Source organism: Lissotriton helveticus, chromosome 1_1 (assembly GCF_964261635.1).
Source record: "Lissotriton helveticus chromosome 1_1, aLisHel1.1, whole genome shotgun sequence".
Classification (NCBI taxonomy): domain Eukaryota; kingdom Metazoa; phylum Chordata; class Amphibia; order Caudata; family Salamandridae; genus Lissotriton; species Lissotriton helveticus.
The window spans coordinates 1,110,810,253-1,110,827,456 of NC_136057.1; the positions used below are offsets into that span (position 1 = coordinate 1,110,810,253).

At 43.8% G+C, this 17,204-nt stretch overlaps 1 protein-coding gene across 1 annotated transcript in view; it reads left to right on the forward strand.

The window, feature by feature from the left end:
• The window catches only part of LOC144763537 (vesicular glutamate transporter 3-like), a 311,868-nt gene that overhangs the window by 98,787 nt on the left and 195,877 nt on the right, over window positions 1-17,204 (forward strand). The window lies entirely within an intron of this gene.

Below are 17,204 nucleotides of genomic sequence, written 5' to 3' on the forward strand. Positions count from 1 at the left end.
TTGATGAGAGTCAGGCACTTCAGCTGTGACCCAGAAGTAAATTCCATAGAACAGGTCTGCTCTCTTTTCCACTTTGCTCTCTGTAATGGCGGTGTGCTTCTAATCAGCCCCTGTCTTGTCCCCTTTGACACTCCCGCCATCCTGTTTCTCTTTCTCTTTCTCTTTCTCATTTCTTTTTCTTCTTCCTTTGCCTCCTCCCCTTTCTCTTTCTCCATTTGCCCCTATTTCGCATCTCTTCCAACCTACTGTTTTCCTCTGCTGTCAGTTTAATTTTTTTCTAACCCCTTGTTGCGTCAGAGGGGATTTCCAGCCAGGAAATAAGCCTGGTTGCCAGTCTCAGGGCACGGGCAGCCTCTTACTGAACTGCACCAGCAAGGGACAGGAAGTGGCCAAAGCAGCTCTGAATACCCTCCTACAATACCCAGCTTGTGTACCCTAACCTGGTTTAGAGGTTGGATGAAGTAGCCCTTCCCCCGGGCGCCCCTCCCCATCTGCCGAACATGCAGCAACACAGCTGCTGACGGCTCCCCTGTCATTAACAACATTGCACTGCCTCAAACCTCGGTTGTCCTCTTGGGGGGGGTATCACCACTGATCCCTCACCTGGACAGCCTCGGAGATCAGCAGCACTGAACAGACATCGCTAACACATCGCACGATAAGTGTTTGGTGGGGCTTAGGGCTCCTCGATCTGTGTGTGTGTTGTATTTTGTGTGCGTGCAACGTGCTCACCATTTCAGCCTTCAGTTCAAGTTCGAAGTTGCTTTTGCACTGCCTCATGTGACGACACTCTCTGTCTGCCTCGGCTGCAGCATGTCCAAACTGCATAGTAAGGATTCTTAGGTGAAAGGAGATGGCCCTTCGGTGTGTAGGACTCAGGTGTCACAGGGACCAAAACGCGTCATTCAAGAGTGGTGACTATTTAAATCAGACCATGGTTCACTTTACCTCGACCTGCTGATGATGCCTCACCTGAGCACTCGTAAACAATGATGCTTTATGTTCTGTGGACCATGGGCGGGGAGCGAGGGTTAAGTGAGATATCCTTGTTAGCAGTAAAGAATATGTAATGTCTTTTTTTTACTCCTGTCCTCACAATGAGTCGGTCTCTAAGTGAAGAAAATGATGGCTCCAAATAATGTTCAAAGTCCTCAACCCATTCTGAATAATTAATTGGGCTGTGAGCACTTCTTCACCTTTAGGGAATCCATGCTGCTACTAGCATGTTGGCAATCAGGCACATAACAGGACATAACTACAATGTTTTTAAATGAGCAAATATGCTCAGAGCTTCCAGTTTTATAGAATAACCATGAGAAAAAAATGTAGTCATTCTGAGGTGCCTCTGATATATATTTCTTACATGGGGGCAATGGCATTAAAAGTTTAAACCCCCCTATCCTAGGGTGAACAGGTGCCCCAATTTGTCAGAAAGATCCAGCTTTCCACCATCTGTCACAGTACATTTAAGTCCCACACATACCACGTCCCCTTCCTTCTGCGACAAATGAGTACAGCTCCGGATACTGACAATCGCTCCTACCTATCATTAAGTACTGACAGCATTTACGATATTGATGTCACAGATCCACACACAGCCACGCTGACCCGTGGTGTTTCTTATGAGGAAGTGCTCGTCAGGTTATTATGACCAGTTCTCTGTGGGGTTGTGTTTGAAATTGAAGCCTTGAACGTGTGATACATTTTTTGTCTGTTTAAAATATGCACATTGTTCCTTTCCTAAATTAAGCACTTTGTGGCAGCATAAGTTCAAAATACAGCTGGGTCTTGGGTAATGCCTTGACCAGTGCGTTTGGGATTGCAACCTGGCAGCACTTTGTGAAACAATTGAAACATTGTTATTTTTTTTATAGAATTCTGACATCGCGAGCTTCTGCAGAAAGCAGGCATCAAACAATACGTGATTTCGATTGAGGCACGTAAAGCATGTACAGTTGCTATCATTTACCTCCCTGGCCTTAGAAGGTCAACACCGTAGACTGGTGGGTTATAGGTGACTGAAGAAACAAGCATTTGCAATGCAATAGGTCTCGCATTTGTTTGAGCTGTTGGCATTGTAAATGACAATGTCTTTTATTTGTTTGTTTTGAAACTCTGCAAGCGGTGCAGCAAGACTGCAGTAAAAATACGTTGAGAGTGTGTGTTTACGCATCGCTTGGAGGGGGTTTCAAAACACATCGATAAAAGGCATTGTCATTTACAATGCCAATATAGCTCAAACTCTCTCAAATGCAAGACCTATTGTGTTGCAAAGGCTAGTTTTATTTATGGTCACCCTACTCCTATGAGGTTTTTATGTTTTAGTAATGAACTAATATTTTTCCACATTGTTAACAACACTTAGCCAGTAATCAGCCTACGGATGAAGTTTGCAGAAGAATTATTACCTTCTCAGAATTGAGCTCCCAAAAAGGACTCCCTCCTCCGGACCTTTCCTCATCCCTGAAGCGACGGAGGCCTCCGGTTCCTTCAAGCAGCCGCCGGGGAGGAGAAGATAAAAGGAGTGCCTGGTGTGCCTGACAATGGTGGTTAGATGAAAGGATTACGGAGGCCTCCGGTTGCTTCAAGCAGCCGCCGAGGAGGAGACGATGAGGAGTGCCAGGTGTGCCTGACAATGGTGGTTAGATAAAAGGAGTACCAGGCGTGCCTGATAATTATAGTTACGTTACACCTAGTATTGTTGTATTTTACTTGGACACTCTGACGTCAGCACTTACACTCTACTGCTTCAACTTTCCATGACCTTGAGAGGGCTGTCCTACTCCTTGGTGCTCCTGCCCTTACATTAGCCTAGTGCCACCCACTGCCGTTGGCAGAGGGTGCGATGCCATCCTCCGGGGCAGCCTGGGTACTCCCAGAGAACCTGGACACCCGGAGTATGAGTTCACCCTCTCAAAGGAGGGGGTCGGTCTCTTCTCAGCAGGGACTGGGTCAGACCTACAAGCCCCTCACACCCCCTGGCACTGGCAGTGATGGGGGGAGGGGGTAATCGGCTCTTCCAGGGATACCATTCTTCCTCTTCCACTCACAAATGTTCCCCCAATTTTTTTTATTTTGCTTTAACGGTACCACTTTTAGAAATGCAAGTGTGGGACACAGATAAATGTGTCCTCCGTGGATTGAAGTCACTGGAAATGGGACCGTTCTGTGGCATCAGATAATATCAAAGCAGCGTGAACCACTGAAGAAGGCATGCATGCGCTACATATAAAAACTCAACACAGCGCCTTTACGCGGAAATGAAACGCACAGGCCCCCGGCTTTGGAGCTCACTGTGCAAACCGGGCTCTTAAATGGTGAAAACAAATTGGATCCTCAAGTGCAGCAGTAATCACAAGAAAGCAGCGTTTCTGCTACCCAGTATATCGATATTTCATGTATAACAAGGCCTTCACGTGTTGATGTTAAGCGAATAATTGAGCTTTGTGATAACCAGGATGGATGCTGAAAGATGAAACGTGTTTATCTGCTAGCGTGACACTAAGCAAATGTTTAACAGATCGCCAACTATCAAAGGACAATGTTCACTTTGAAGCTGCAGTTCTAGGCATGCAGTTGGTTTTACATTGCTGACGAGATCCACTAGAGGGTGGCGTCTTTGTGCGGGAAACCCCTGCAGCCCCATCCTGTGTGTTTGTAAAGTGACCACCGAGGGTGACGCTTCGAATGGACGAGAATTGCTCATGCCGGCATGTCCAGCTCCCAGTGTGCCAGTCACATCATCACTCACACTCAGTTAGGTATGCGCATCTCAGTTTGATTTTCTGAGGAGGGGTGTGTCACATTCATTTTTCGATTAGACAAAAAACACACACAAAGAAAACAAGCACGCGCCTCGCGCTAAAAGTGGGAGGCTTAAGGGGAGTGCAGCCGAGAGCACACAAAGCATTTCTCTTGCGGGAGAGAGCCAGGGGCACCATGTGTTTGCAAGTTAATTACAAACATATGGTGACAAAGCTTGCTCCCGCCAGGAAATCGCCAAACCTGCACGCATTGCCATTGAAAGCAATGCAACGCGTGCACGTTTTTGGGACAGAAACTGAATCGATGGCTAAAGGTCTTTTTCCTATGCAGGGCATGCGCCCTACTTAGGCGAGACCTAATAAGGACTAGTTTATCGGTTAAGACCCAAAATGGAGAAGTTACGTTTAAGAATGTCTAATGTGTTTAAATCTGTTTGTACACGGGTGGAGCTCTCCTCAGGTGTTTGATACAAAACTATTATAGTTAGTCTAGTAGGTGTGAAAATATTTTATTAAATTCCCAACTTCAGCAACTAATGTGCACATCTTCGTGCACTACTACCAAGACTTAACTCCAACCACAGGGGTTTCGAGAATGGAACTTGTGTTGACACCTAGTCAAGAATACCTACATGTGGAGCGAGACAACAAATTAACAGGGAGAGGTGAGCCAAGGGCCTAGCTCAGCTTTTAAACCCATGTCGATGAGCTGAACTAGGTAAATTTTTGCTATGTAAATCATACAACAAACATCACGTAAAATATGATAAAGTATCTTAACAATTCAAAAAAGTGTGTATTTCTTATACATGTGGAAGCTTTGGCACCAATACGTCAGATTATTATTTTTTTGTCTAAATCTTTTTATTAACATTTTGCACATTTTACAGCATACAACCATAACAATTCCTATACACCATGAGCAGGTATTTGGAAAGTGTTACATTATCCAGTACTTCTCCGTAAAGAAGGGGGGACTGATGGGTTGTGTAACAGAGGTTAAAAGTAGTCTCCTGACAGCGCCTGAACAAAAGGCGTAGCAGCGTCTAGGGATCTTACCTCTGGGTGGCTTGTGGATATTTCAGACGCGGTGCATCTTAGTTCAAACTGTGGATATAGGGTACAACAAAAGGAGGACAACTTAAGCAAAGAGGGATGAAGGAATCGCAAGAGACCTGCTGCTGTGACTAGTATAACCGGGGAAGCCAGCTCTATCCGTGCCCAATGACAACAAAAGACTGAAAGAAGGAGGGGGCCATATCGCCCTGAAAGTTGGGGTTACACACCACCTCTACCAAGGGGGGGGAATTGGGTTGTGTGTGTCAGTCCTGTGTATCACCCCGTAGTTCCTCAGTGTCAGTGACCATTCCTTTCTACTTCGACAACCAATACGTCACATTATGGCGCTGTAATGAGAAGTACTAATTAAAAGTGAAAGTTTTTAAACTCGTGTTCATATCAAATGTATGTTTCAGTAACTTAAATTGCACAACTGCTCACCAAGCCATAACTTGGAACAAAAAAAACTTATTATTGATCACATAGGTGAAACCTATTGCATTTAACAATGCTTGTCATTATCAGCCTTTTACCCAGAGCAAGAGTGAGACAAGCACACATGAGAGAAAGAAAAAAGAACAGAAAGATTTGTTTGTTTACAAAATAATGACTGCTGTAATTTCTGGTACAATTGTGCAACAATATAGCACATGTATTATTTTAATTCGGGATTGTATGATAACTCAGAAATTAAATCTTTTTGAGATTGATATACATTTTCCAGCGTTACATAAGCAGACATTCATCATCACCCCCAGCTCCTTTTTTTCTGTTTTGTATAATTTAGAAGTTTTGTTTTACTTGTATTGGGTGTTTTGCTCATGCCTCGACTAAGCCATGTCACTAGAATGCATGGGAAACTCTAATGACTTTGTGTCGGAATATGTACAGAGAACTACTCTGTGGCATAAGTATTGTTTACAAAAATATTGTCCCATTGAGTGTAGATTTTCTAGTGGGGAAAGATTTATGTAGACCATGTTCGGTACATACTTTCTATAATAATATTTTGGTACCACAGCACTGTAATAATTGTATAGAAAACCTCAGACATTAGGCCCGATTCCCAAAGAAAGTAGTACATTTACACAATATATTAAAACCTTTCCACCCAAGCTATTGTTATAACGGTGGCTGGCCCGGAATAGTCTGAATTGGCACACTTGTAGGGGTGACAGTGGTAATTGGTGTTTCAAGCCGCAGTGGACTCCTGATGAGGCGCTGGCACTTATTTTGTTCACATTTTAAGCACTGCCTACACTAATATATGTACACCTATGAGTGAGAATATATTTATTACTTTCTGGAATTCACAAAAATTCCCAAGGATCCTGAGGAAAAGCTGTGTTGGCATAAGCTTTTATAAGATCATGTGACATTCCTAAAGGGTGCTAAATCCCACCTCCCAAAAATACAGAAGGCTGTTGAATGTGAACAGATCTAGGTAATACTCTCCATCTCACCTCATACTTTCAATTTGAAAAAGATGACAAGATGTCCTATATTTGATGCAAATACAAATTATTGATTATAGAAAATGCCTTTTACAATATTTAAATCCTCATGTGTAAAGGTAAAAAGAATGAATGATGTCTGGCACTCACTCTCCAACGTTTCTCCTCCTTCGATGGGCTTTGTCAAAGTCTACTTCTCGATGAGCGGAGTGCTCCATAGCAGAGAGGATAATATTAAATAAATCTTTATTCTGTGGTGAATGAAAACCATTACAAAATTTGGGGCAATCGTCAAAAAGAAAAGAAAAAAAATCGACATCACATAATTAGCATAATAACCATATTGAGTTCCAAGCTTTAAGCCGTACTTTGATGCTGACTGTTTTGCTACAGCCGCTTTGAAAACTTGTACAGTTCCAATGGCCAATTGCATATCTGATGGACCGAACCATCCCTTGATTTCTGATTGACATGATCTGATGTTTAATCATCTGGAGAAGGCAGCTGCGGTTTCTCTTTGTGGACGGAAGAGAGTCGTCCGACTTGCAGGAACAGCTGTATACACAGATACATAAAATGGTCAATACCATTTTATTATTCTGTGTGCCACCGGCCCGCGCTGCTAGAGTGTGAGGGAGAGGGCCAGACAGATTCCTGCAGAATCCAGGATGTCTCCCAGTGTTCAGTGCTCATGTCAGATTGGCCAGATGAGAAACAGCCGGGGTATTGCTGGCACAGGCCCCCAGCCTCAAAATTAGCACTGGGTTAGCTGGCTCCAACCACCCCCAGGATCGTCGCGGAGAGAGGAGTACCAAGAGGCGTGCCTGTTGGCCTGCAGAATTTATGATGAGAGCCCCAATGAAGGAAGGGAGCAGAAATGTGAAGCACTCTTCTGTAAAACCTTGGCAGGAGCAAATTACATGGGCCAAAGATTCCTTCCAGTATTGACAAAATATAGACAGCTCATAATAGAGTGAGAATATATTCAGTTCTGTCGTATCTCACCCATATCGAAAAGGCTGACTCTCAGTCTCGTTATGATGTCTTTCAATTTGCAGGATGTCACCCGCCAGTTAAAATGGCTTAAAGATTTCGGGCCTCATTACGAGTTTGGCGGTAAGGGAGCCGAACCTCCCACTCCTGCACCTCCAATCCCATGGTTGAACCGCCCACCAGATTCGATGTTTTCTCCTGTCTGACGGGCAATTTGTTGGCATTCCCGCAACAGTGCCCATGTAATGAGCACCGCAATGGGAATGGCAAAATCAGTACCTGCTTGGCATGGACTACTGCAGTCCATGCCGTGTAGGTTCTGGGGTGCATGCACACAGGGGGGCACAACATGTGCCGCCCTACATGCACTCCATGATATAGAGGCACAAGGGGAACCTGTATTGCCCCATTTGTTTCCTCACCCCACACTTTTCATGGACACTCGTAATATGCTATGCATATTGGGGCCTCAAGACTACCACGCCACCACCAGGTATCCCTGATGGTGGCGGTTGCCCACCAGGTATCCCTGATGGTGGCGGTTGCTGTGGTCCCAGGGTGGCCCGACTGCCCTGGTTATAATTGAACGGTCGGAGGACTGCCACCACTGCGGCCCTGTGAGTCTGGCGGTCCATAAACCGCCAGACCCGCCAGACTAGTAATGAGGCTCTTAATAAAGTGAAGGTGTGCTTTAGTGCAAGACAGGTTAAGCTGTCGAGTGAAAAGGAGGAAAGACCCAATTGTTTCTTCACTAGGGCTTTAAACTTCAACCATGATGTAGTTGAATACCATAATTCGGACAGCTGAAGAGTATTAATTGTTAGGATCTCAGCATGTGATCTTTTTAATTCCTTCAACGACCAGAGTTCTTTCCATAGCAAAGATCTTATAATAATAATAATAATCCACATTTGTATAGCGCACAATCACCCGTTAGGGTCTCTAGGCGCTGGGGGCCGTCGGGAAGATTAAGCAAGCTATTGCCCAGAGTCACATGGTGCTGGGCTAACCTGCCGCCGGAGCCGGGGATCGAACCGTGGTCCCCAGATTCCAGCGTCAGTCACCCTGGCCGCGGCGCCACACCTCTTATAGAGCCCTGCTGGCCTTGCTTGCAGAGTTTGGCCAAAATCAAGCAACTCGTCCAGTCTTATATAGGGGCTAGTTAACTAGATTTAATTCCAGCCTAATTTGGGCTTGGAATGTTGATTCTCGTAGGTTAAACAAGCTCCTGAAAAGGTACATTGTGCTGTGTCTAGCTGTTTGATCTAGCTAGCCGTAAGGATATCATAACGGTAGTGTGACAAAAGCATTTATTTTGCCTTGATGAAGCTCTGGTGATGGGCCTGTTAAGTTATTTGCTAATTTCAGGAAGGCAATCTCCAGGTTGCTTTTTCTGATTTGTTTTCCTCAGCTTATCTGGAGAAAGAACAGTTGGTATTAAACCATAATTAGTGTCATCCACATATAGGCATCGTGAGTTCCTGTTTTGTGCGCTTATCTGAGGCAATCTTGGGTAGTTTCCCTTATTGTATAATATTAAAAGGGATGTTACTGCACTGCAGATCAGGTGGGGGAGCCATTCCATCTGTTGTAAGCTGGGGGGGGCATTCTTGATTGCAACCCGAGGATGCTCCATCCTCAACAATCATTGCATCGCTTTTGATGGGTACACCAGGCCCATTTTAGTCTTTGTATACCTTGCAAACCCTCACATTCACCTACATCTCTGGTTTTGTCTAGCAGATATTTATAGCCAGGTCTGCAGACTGTACAAAGTTGTTACTGTCAAAGGACTCTAGGATTACAAAGTCATTGATGGATCTAAACAAAGAACAGTCTGCAAAGGTGTAGTCTAGTGTTCTTGCACTACAGTTGGTGACTCTGGTGGAATTTGCAGGTTAATATGAGTGGAACCTCCCATTCAGGCTTCGTGCTCCGAGAGACAACAGGAAACTGAGTATTTGTTATTGATTATTGTTTCTTGATTCTTGCTGTGGGATTGATGAAGATGTTTATAATTATGACTGGAACTAAGTGGAGTTCATGTTTTTGGCTCTTGATGAATGTTGCTTGAATAAAGGTCATGTTTAATGCAATTTTGCTGGCAGAGATGTTAAGCTCTGTGGTCACATAGTTTGCTAAACCTTCTACGGGGTGGCCAGATTTTCCTTATTTCTGTGCTGGGGTATGATATGAATTACTACACAGCCATCGTTGAGTTCAGAAGTCATACACCACATCTGCTGAAAGCCCAAAATGTCATGATTTTTTGTTAAGTTAAGCGCATTATCTCTATTTACAGACGTTGTAGATTTGCGATGTTCCATGATCCAAAGCGGGTGGTTGCCTGGCTTCATTTTGAGGCTAATGGGTGTGAACATGATCGGTGAGGTTAGGATGGTTATGGGAATAGCTTACACATTCCAGTTGCCTTGCATTAGTTATATCTGACAGGATGCATGATCTCTCTAATCATTGTTTCAGATTACACGTATAGCTGATGAAATGGCATAGGTACTGGATGTGGCCACTAGTTCGTATTTTATGATAGAGGATGGACTGTGGCTAGTGTTCGTAATTTCATGAGTCTTGTGGCAGTAAATAACTGGATGGGATAAAGTTGTGCAATAGGTCTGTCTATGCTGATACCCCATTTGGCTGCTTCATTTTCATGCAGATAAATCAGATATGCAGTCCATTCATTGTAGCAGTTTATCATGTTTTTTTCAGGATGACCAGCTATTGAGGGGGTGTCATCAGACTTTATGCCACTCAATTTTGTCAGAGCCTTGGATAGGTGCAACAGGTGGCACCTGTTTAGAATGTCATAATTCCATTTTGAAGTTTTGTGTCGGAAGAACAAAAGAGACAAGGTCACTGTTGCTGGACATCTGTGATGGTCTGTGGAAGGGGTGCCGGCTGCAGCTGCCTTATCGATGTTACAATGCAGTTATGCTAAAATATCCCTTTGTTTTTGTGTCATAGGGTCGCATTGGAAATGTTATGCATTGATAGGTAGTATAGGCTTCACACTTTCCATATCATTTTGCAGGAATAAATTGTTGGCTTTATTGATTTCGTCTTGTGACTGGGGTGGGCTCTTACATGTGGCCTAATAGGAGGCCAGTCCTTTTGGGGATCAATGCACATCGTTTTCATGGAAATTGTTCAAAATGTTCCCTTTCTTTATGTTTTGCCTTTTTTGCTGATCACAATTTTTGCTGGCTATTGAACTCTGTGCACTTCATCCTTGCTAAGCAGTGGGTACGTGCTTGTGCTCCTTGTTTAAAAAATGGTGAAAGTATTATACACCTGATTAGCATATGTAAGTTACCCATAAGTCCCTACTATGTGGTACCAAGGTGTACACAGTGCCTGTAATTTAAAATCACAATTGGCTGCAGCATCATGCCATGCACTACAGTGACAATGTAACCATGACTCCAGGTCTGCCACCAGTAGCCTGGCTGTGCAGGTTTTAACTGCAAATATGCCTATCAAAACTACCCCTAAATATTTATATGTCATCCCTAAGTAGGCTTTTTTGCTTATAAGGCAAGGTGCAAGGCATTTAAAAGAAGGACATGTAAAAGTGTAATGTTAAAAATATCCTTACTGTGAAAATGGCCTACAAGCTACTTTCACTGTAGCAGGGTTGGTTGTTCCATAGGAAGGCACTGGGATGCATTACTAAAAGAACATTAATACAATATCTCAAATATAGACAAATAATTAAATTACTATTTTTTTATAATTAGTCAAAATCTAATTTAATGGTGATGGAAGATTTTTTTTTATTATTATTATGGAAATGTAACTTTTTAGAAAGTTAGCTTTGCCCTGCCTGAAGACCCTGGAAGCTAAATCTGCATTTTGCTCTTCAACTTTGACAAGTCAGTTATTAGGATTTTAATTGGTGTGAATGAGAATTGTACTTGGTCCCAAGAGGAAACAATATGCAGACCTGAATGGGCAGAGATTTGAACCTGAACCTGACGGCATATGCAAGTGAGGCTCGGAGGATCCTTTTTGACATTTAAGTGTCAGATCCAGCTTGGATGTCACTGTTAGCTGACACTTTTGAAGGGCCCTTCGTTTGTATCCCCAGCCACTCAAGCCCCAATCTTGGTGGGCCTCCTTTGACATTGTCACAGACTGCAACAGGTTTTCTGAGTTTAAATATATCATTTAGGTTACACTTCAAAGGGCGAAGGCAGGATGTCAAACAATTCTTGTGTATCCTATATATCAGTGCTGGCAACTCAGCTTTGTTCTACCAGATTTCTGTCTCTGAGATTATTGTGGGTACAGGGACAGCATAAAACTGGATTTTGGTGTTAGATATGGGAGGATTCTAACATTACAATAGTATACTTTCCACGTACACCCCCAGCGCCCAAAGACTTCACCTATTTTGATAATGCCCAAAGTAGGTAGGGATAGCCCCGGGAACCGTTACTTTGGGCCTAAGGTATGCTTTTAACCCTCCCTTTATGTGTCTTTTTTTTGTGAGATGTTTTCAGTGCCAGCTTCCAAACTTTAAGCTGAGTTGTCACTAGGTGCTATTTATAGTTATTGTGATCTGTTTGTTTCATTTTTTAAGACTTTTATGGTTCTTTTCAGAAAGAACGGCCTCAAAATTCTGTGAAATTTCAGAGATCTGCTTGGCAGTGTCCCTGATGATGCTTGATTGTTCCTGAACAGAGTGGATTGACTTATTCTGAGTGCTGGCGTGCCTTAGGGCCAGAGAGGTTAGTTCATTGCTCGGGATCGATTGTGTCTAGGAATATTGTTGAGCAATTACTCAGCAGGAACTGTGGGCATGTATGAAACTATTGCTGAATGGTTCCAGCTATATTTAGTTCAGCATTATGCTTCCTAGTGCCTGGGGAACAGGAGGTATGCCGCTTTGAATTGGGTTCCTCTGGGTTTTTCAATTTGCGGGTGCACAGCACATTCTGGGAGCATTTAGGCTCACCCATGTGGTGCCCAGTTATGATGCTTGTATTACCTGGGGAGAGGCTTAACAACTCCAACACCTTTCTGCCGTCTTGCACTTATGTTGGCATTTTGCTGGAGAAAGTCTTGAGAAATTGATGTTCTTGTCTTGGTGTTTGGTACAAGGATGGTGGAATTTGGTTAATCAATTAATGTTTGCAGCATATAAGACAGAAACTGTACTTTATTGATGGACAGAAATTGATGAATGGGAAACATAGACAGGAAATATTCAGTGCTTGGAAGTGATAAAGCCACAACCTTATTGTCTAGTTCAAAGATTACATATGGCCATTACTTGCAATAGATCAACTTGCTCTTCCATTTTACGCAAATGCTGGGTAAGGGCTATGATAATCGGTGCTGACTACTTCTTGTGATTTTCTTGTGGCTTCCCGCTCTCTACAGGTGTGCCCCAATCATCATTTCTACCCTCACCCACGCCAGAGAGGGCTTGCAATGGTGCTGCACTACGTTTTTATTGAAGTGTGTGCTGTGCGCTGCCCATACCTGTGCTCGAAGGGCTCAAAGGGCACTGCGGGAGATCTCCCATGTATGGGAGACCTGAGTGGTGTTAGAATATAAGGGTTGTGGCAGATATGCAGAAGTGTAAGTGGCAGCCTTAGCTTTTGGGCAGGAACTGCATTGCGGGAGCACTGAGGGAGAAGCATGTATGTGTACGACCTCTACAGTTCAGCATAGAACGATAATTACTGGCTAGGATAACCCGTGAAAATGGACATTTCTTTATTTGTTTTTTTTCTTCACAGTGAAATAATTTTTCCCTTTGGAGAAAACCATTCCCTGCACCTCTGCTCTACTAAATCTGGGGGAGTTCGTGCCCCTACCCATCCTGGAAAGGAATTAACACCAGCACTGTGCTGTGGAAAAATTCTAACATTTCCAGGCTGGATGGTGAAAGAGAGGAGCTTGTGTATGCCCACAAACATGCTTGCTTGTGGGCATACACAATTTTTTTTAAGCTACTCATGCTTTGGAACACCTTGGATCGCCCATGTTCCCACCCCTTGAGGGGATTTACATGTGTGGAGTACATCACACTTGTGTCACAGATCTCCGCACATTGTAAATGAGCATGCGCCTGCCAGAAATCCCTTTGTAAATTTCTGACAAATGTAAAAAAGTTACATTCGATTGTAAACTTACGGTGACTTGCAAACACATTTGCTTGGTTGAGCAAATTACAATACTATGCTTCTGCGATAATTTATTACAGTTGAATTATGAAATCAAAATGACTTCTGCAGAGCCAGCAGTACAATATCAGCCACCACTTGCACTTTTGAATGGAAGATTAACATTTTTCCCAATTTATTTTTTATGTGCACTTCTCTGACATATCACAGTCATTAGCTGATAGGAACACTTTTATAACTTACAGGACAGGAACCAACCTGTGTGCTACCACATATCATAAGAAGTGACTTGAAAGTTACCAACTCTAAATGCCTGAAAGTATTTGATTGCTAAACAACAAGGATTTCATAGTATTTTGGTTTTATCTGCACAGCAAAGACTCAACTATTATTCTACATGAGGAGTATGTCCTGGATCACAGAGACCACCACCAAGTACTTAAATAGCCATGGAGTGACTGTCTCTATTTATTATCAGAAATATATTACCCCACCACACCTACGAAGTATGTCACAACTCACTACTTATAGAAGAATTCAACCTTCGGCCTCATTCCTCAATATGGTTACACATTCCTCCGTAACTTACCATATCCCTATAAACTATAATAGTAGACATTTTATCCCATAGCTAACAAGTTTGAATGAGACCAAAACACCTGCCAGAGGTTGTTTGTACTCTATTTGATTTGGGCAGGCAGACAGTACTTAATTTGAGCCAATGGTTGCAGGTGGGGCTGGCCAGCACTCATTTCTGGGGACCAGCACATATTTTACCTCACCAAACTTTGATCCAGAGCAAAAGAGAGAAAAATCCAAAGGGAGAAATAAGGAGGAAGAGAAAGATGATAAAACTGTGGTAAAGAGAGAACACAGGGATGAAAAAGAACTTGTACGTTTGAGAATAGGAGGAAAAATGTAAATACTTATTTATATTTGTAGGGGAAAATAAAATGTAATTATCAGGCATTTCACTTTGAATCCTTGGTTCTTAAAGCGAGAGCCCATTGAAGTCGGCGTCTTTGTGTTTTGCCAAATGTATTCCTCGCTCTAAACTTCTATGTTTTTTGGTTTCTGGTGTCATGGTATATTTTGTCGTGTTTCTTGAATTCTAGCACCTAAACTGGAGCTAAACTTTCTCTGTGAGAGTGACTACGCTAAAGAGGGTTCTACAAGTCAAGTGTGTAAGTAGTGAAATAATGGATTAATGCATGAGGGGCGGGGAGGTTGCAAAGATCGGGCCATAGGTTACTCACCAAAGAGTTGAAATCTAATGGCACAAGGTACAATCGATATCAGAGTAAAACACCTGGCAACATTCTTCAACGACGTATCTGAAATAAAAATACGAGGGCCGCTAAATGTCAAAATGTAAGAGCAAATAACCTACGCAGAAACAGAATTAACTTATGCTAAATCAGTAAACAATTGTGCATGAATCTGATGTTCTTATGTTGTGGTTATTTTTGTGTCTGTGCTTTAATTTTTGATATCACTTAAAAAAGCGCACATAGTAGTACAGTTTACATAGCATGGTACAATAGGCGAATAAAATACATATGATTGATCGTGTATATATATACATATATAAAATGAAAATATATATGTAAAAAAAATATATATAAATATATAAATATATATATATATATATATATATACACATACATACACACACACACGTATAGAGTGAAATCACTAACACAGAAAACATTCATCCTCTATGTACGGCAATAATATCTGTGAAAGCGCATGATGCAGCAGACAAACAGAAACGGACATGGAGATAGTGCTGCTATTTACAAGAGATCAGATAGAAAGACGTAATAAAGGTCCTGATGTATCAAATCATTTTCACCCATTTAGTGTCTACGCAGAAGTGCATTGATAAAAAAGTCATGAAGAGCATTCTGCTGATGCGGCATCGGATCTTAAATGGCTCTTGAATCTTCTCAGCACCGTACATTTTACGACAGGGACTAACAAGCTGATTTTAAAGAGCTACTCTTGCTGTGTATTGCATTCCTCTGGAGTGCAACATGCAGCTTTGTATGCATGAAACTCTCTTCACACAAGACATAGAGAATGAGGTGAAATTAGCTGGGCTGGCGGCAGTGATGATGCTGGACTTGACCCTTTTTTCAGGGTCTTTCTCCTATCCTTTTTTCTGACATGGTGTTGATAGTTTTAGGACTCTGAGCACTTTAGCACTGCTGTCCATTGTAAAGTGCGTGTGCTCTCTGTGTTAAATGTGGTAAGATTGGTCTACACTTGTTTGGCCTATTTAATTGACCTGCCAATCCCTTGTAAAGTGGTATCTCATATACCCAGGTCTGGTAAATTAATTGCTACTGGTGGGCTTGCAGCGCTGATTGCGCCACCCACCAAAGTAGCCTTTCAAACCTATCCCAGGCCCACCTAAAGCGTGTGCCATGTCCGTGACCCCCCTTTTACTACATGTCAGTCACTCCTAAAGTAGGCCCTAGCTAGCCCTATGGGCTGGGTGCATTGTAGATAAAAGTTAAGTGTGTGACATGTCCTGGTAGTGACAAACAGCCATTTTGGTTTCTCACTTCTGCGGGATGCCCTCCCATAGGAATGCATTGGGGATTCTCTGATAAGTGTTTTAGTGGTCCCTGAATAGGTCTGTGCTTAGCCTGTACAATGTTTGCTCTGCCCCCTGTGGTGTGTCTGATGACGAGCCCCCACCTGACAAAGGGGAAGAGGAGCCTTGTAAACAAAGTGCTCCAATTCCCTTCTGAACCAGTCACATATTGTACCCCCAAAGCTCTGGACTGCAGACAAAGCAGAATAGTAGTATAAATATAGGGGCTGTGACCCCATGAATTTTGTGCTGTTCCTGGACTTGCTGGGGGCTTGCTGCTGCTGGGAGCCCAAAAGGAACCGCCGCGAGGGCTTGCCTCCCTGCTGGAGGGCCCTCTGTGCTGGCCTCCCTTGGCCCAGCTATGCCCCAGGGATCTTTGGACATCTAGCCTCTTGTGAGCACTGTGCTTTACTTCACCAAGGAAAAGGAGAGCGTGAGCTTCGCAGCACAGAGCTGCAGCTCTGTCAGAGGGAATCCCGACTTGGGCAATCCACCTCGTTTTTTGGCATTTCCGTAAAGAGCGGGTACCCCCCCGCATTGGTGTTATTTCAACAGCGGGAGCCTACCCCGCGTTATTGCCGTGTGACGGGAGCCCACCCTGCACTCTGAAATCGCCGAAGTGAATCACCGCCGCGACCCAGGGAAGAGGAGCACCGAAGATATTCGTAAGTCCGGCTCCCGTGCCTGACTGTGGGCAGGCCAACCGGAAGTGGAGAGGTGTGGAGAGGTGCGGCTGTTGTTGGCGGGGCTCCCGGAAGAACGAGGAGAGCTCCACGTGTGCCGGAAAGCAGGAGAGCCTGGGTCCAGGGGGAGCCCACCCAGCCTTCGTGGTCCTGCCTCGTGAGCCTCCGTAGAAGTCCTGTGTCCCAGGAGGGGGCCCGTGTGAAGTCAAGAGAGCGCAGCCGCTCAAGGCACAGTGTCGGTGCCTTACTCCCTGTCGTCGGGAGACCAGAGGGCAACCAGAAGAGGCCCGGTGAGTGGGGGAGCTCTTGGATGCATCGCAGGTGCTGGAAGAGGCACCAGAAGTGCCCGTGTTTGGTTGTCTAAAAGCTGCTCGCCAGATAGTGGGCAGCTGCAACGTTTTGGGCATTCCCGATTCTCGAGTCCCTGAAGGGGGCTCCAACAGGTGCCATTGCCCACAAGCGATTTTCTCAGTTGCACCGCTGTAGCGGGCAAC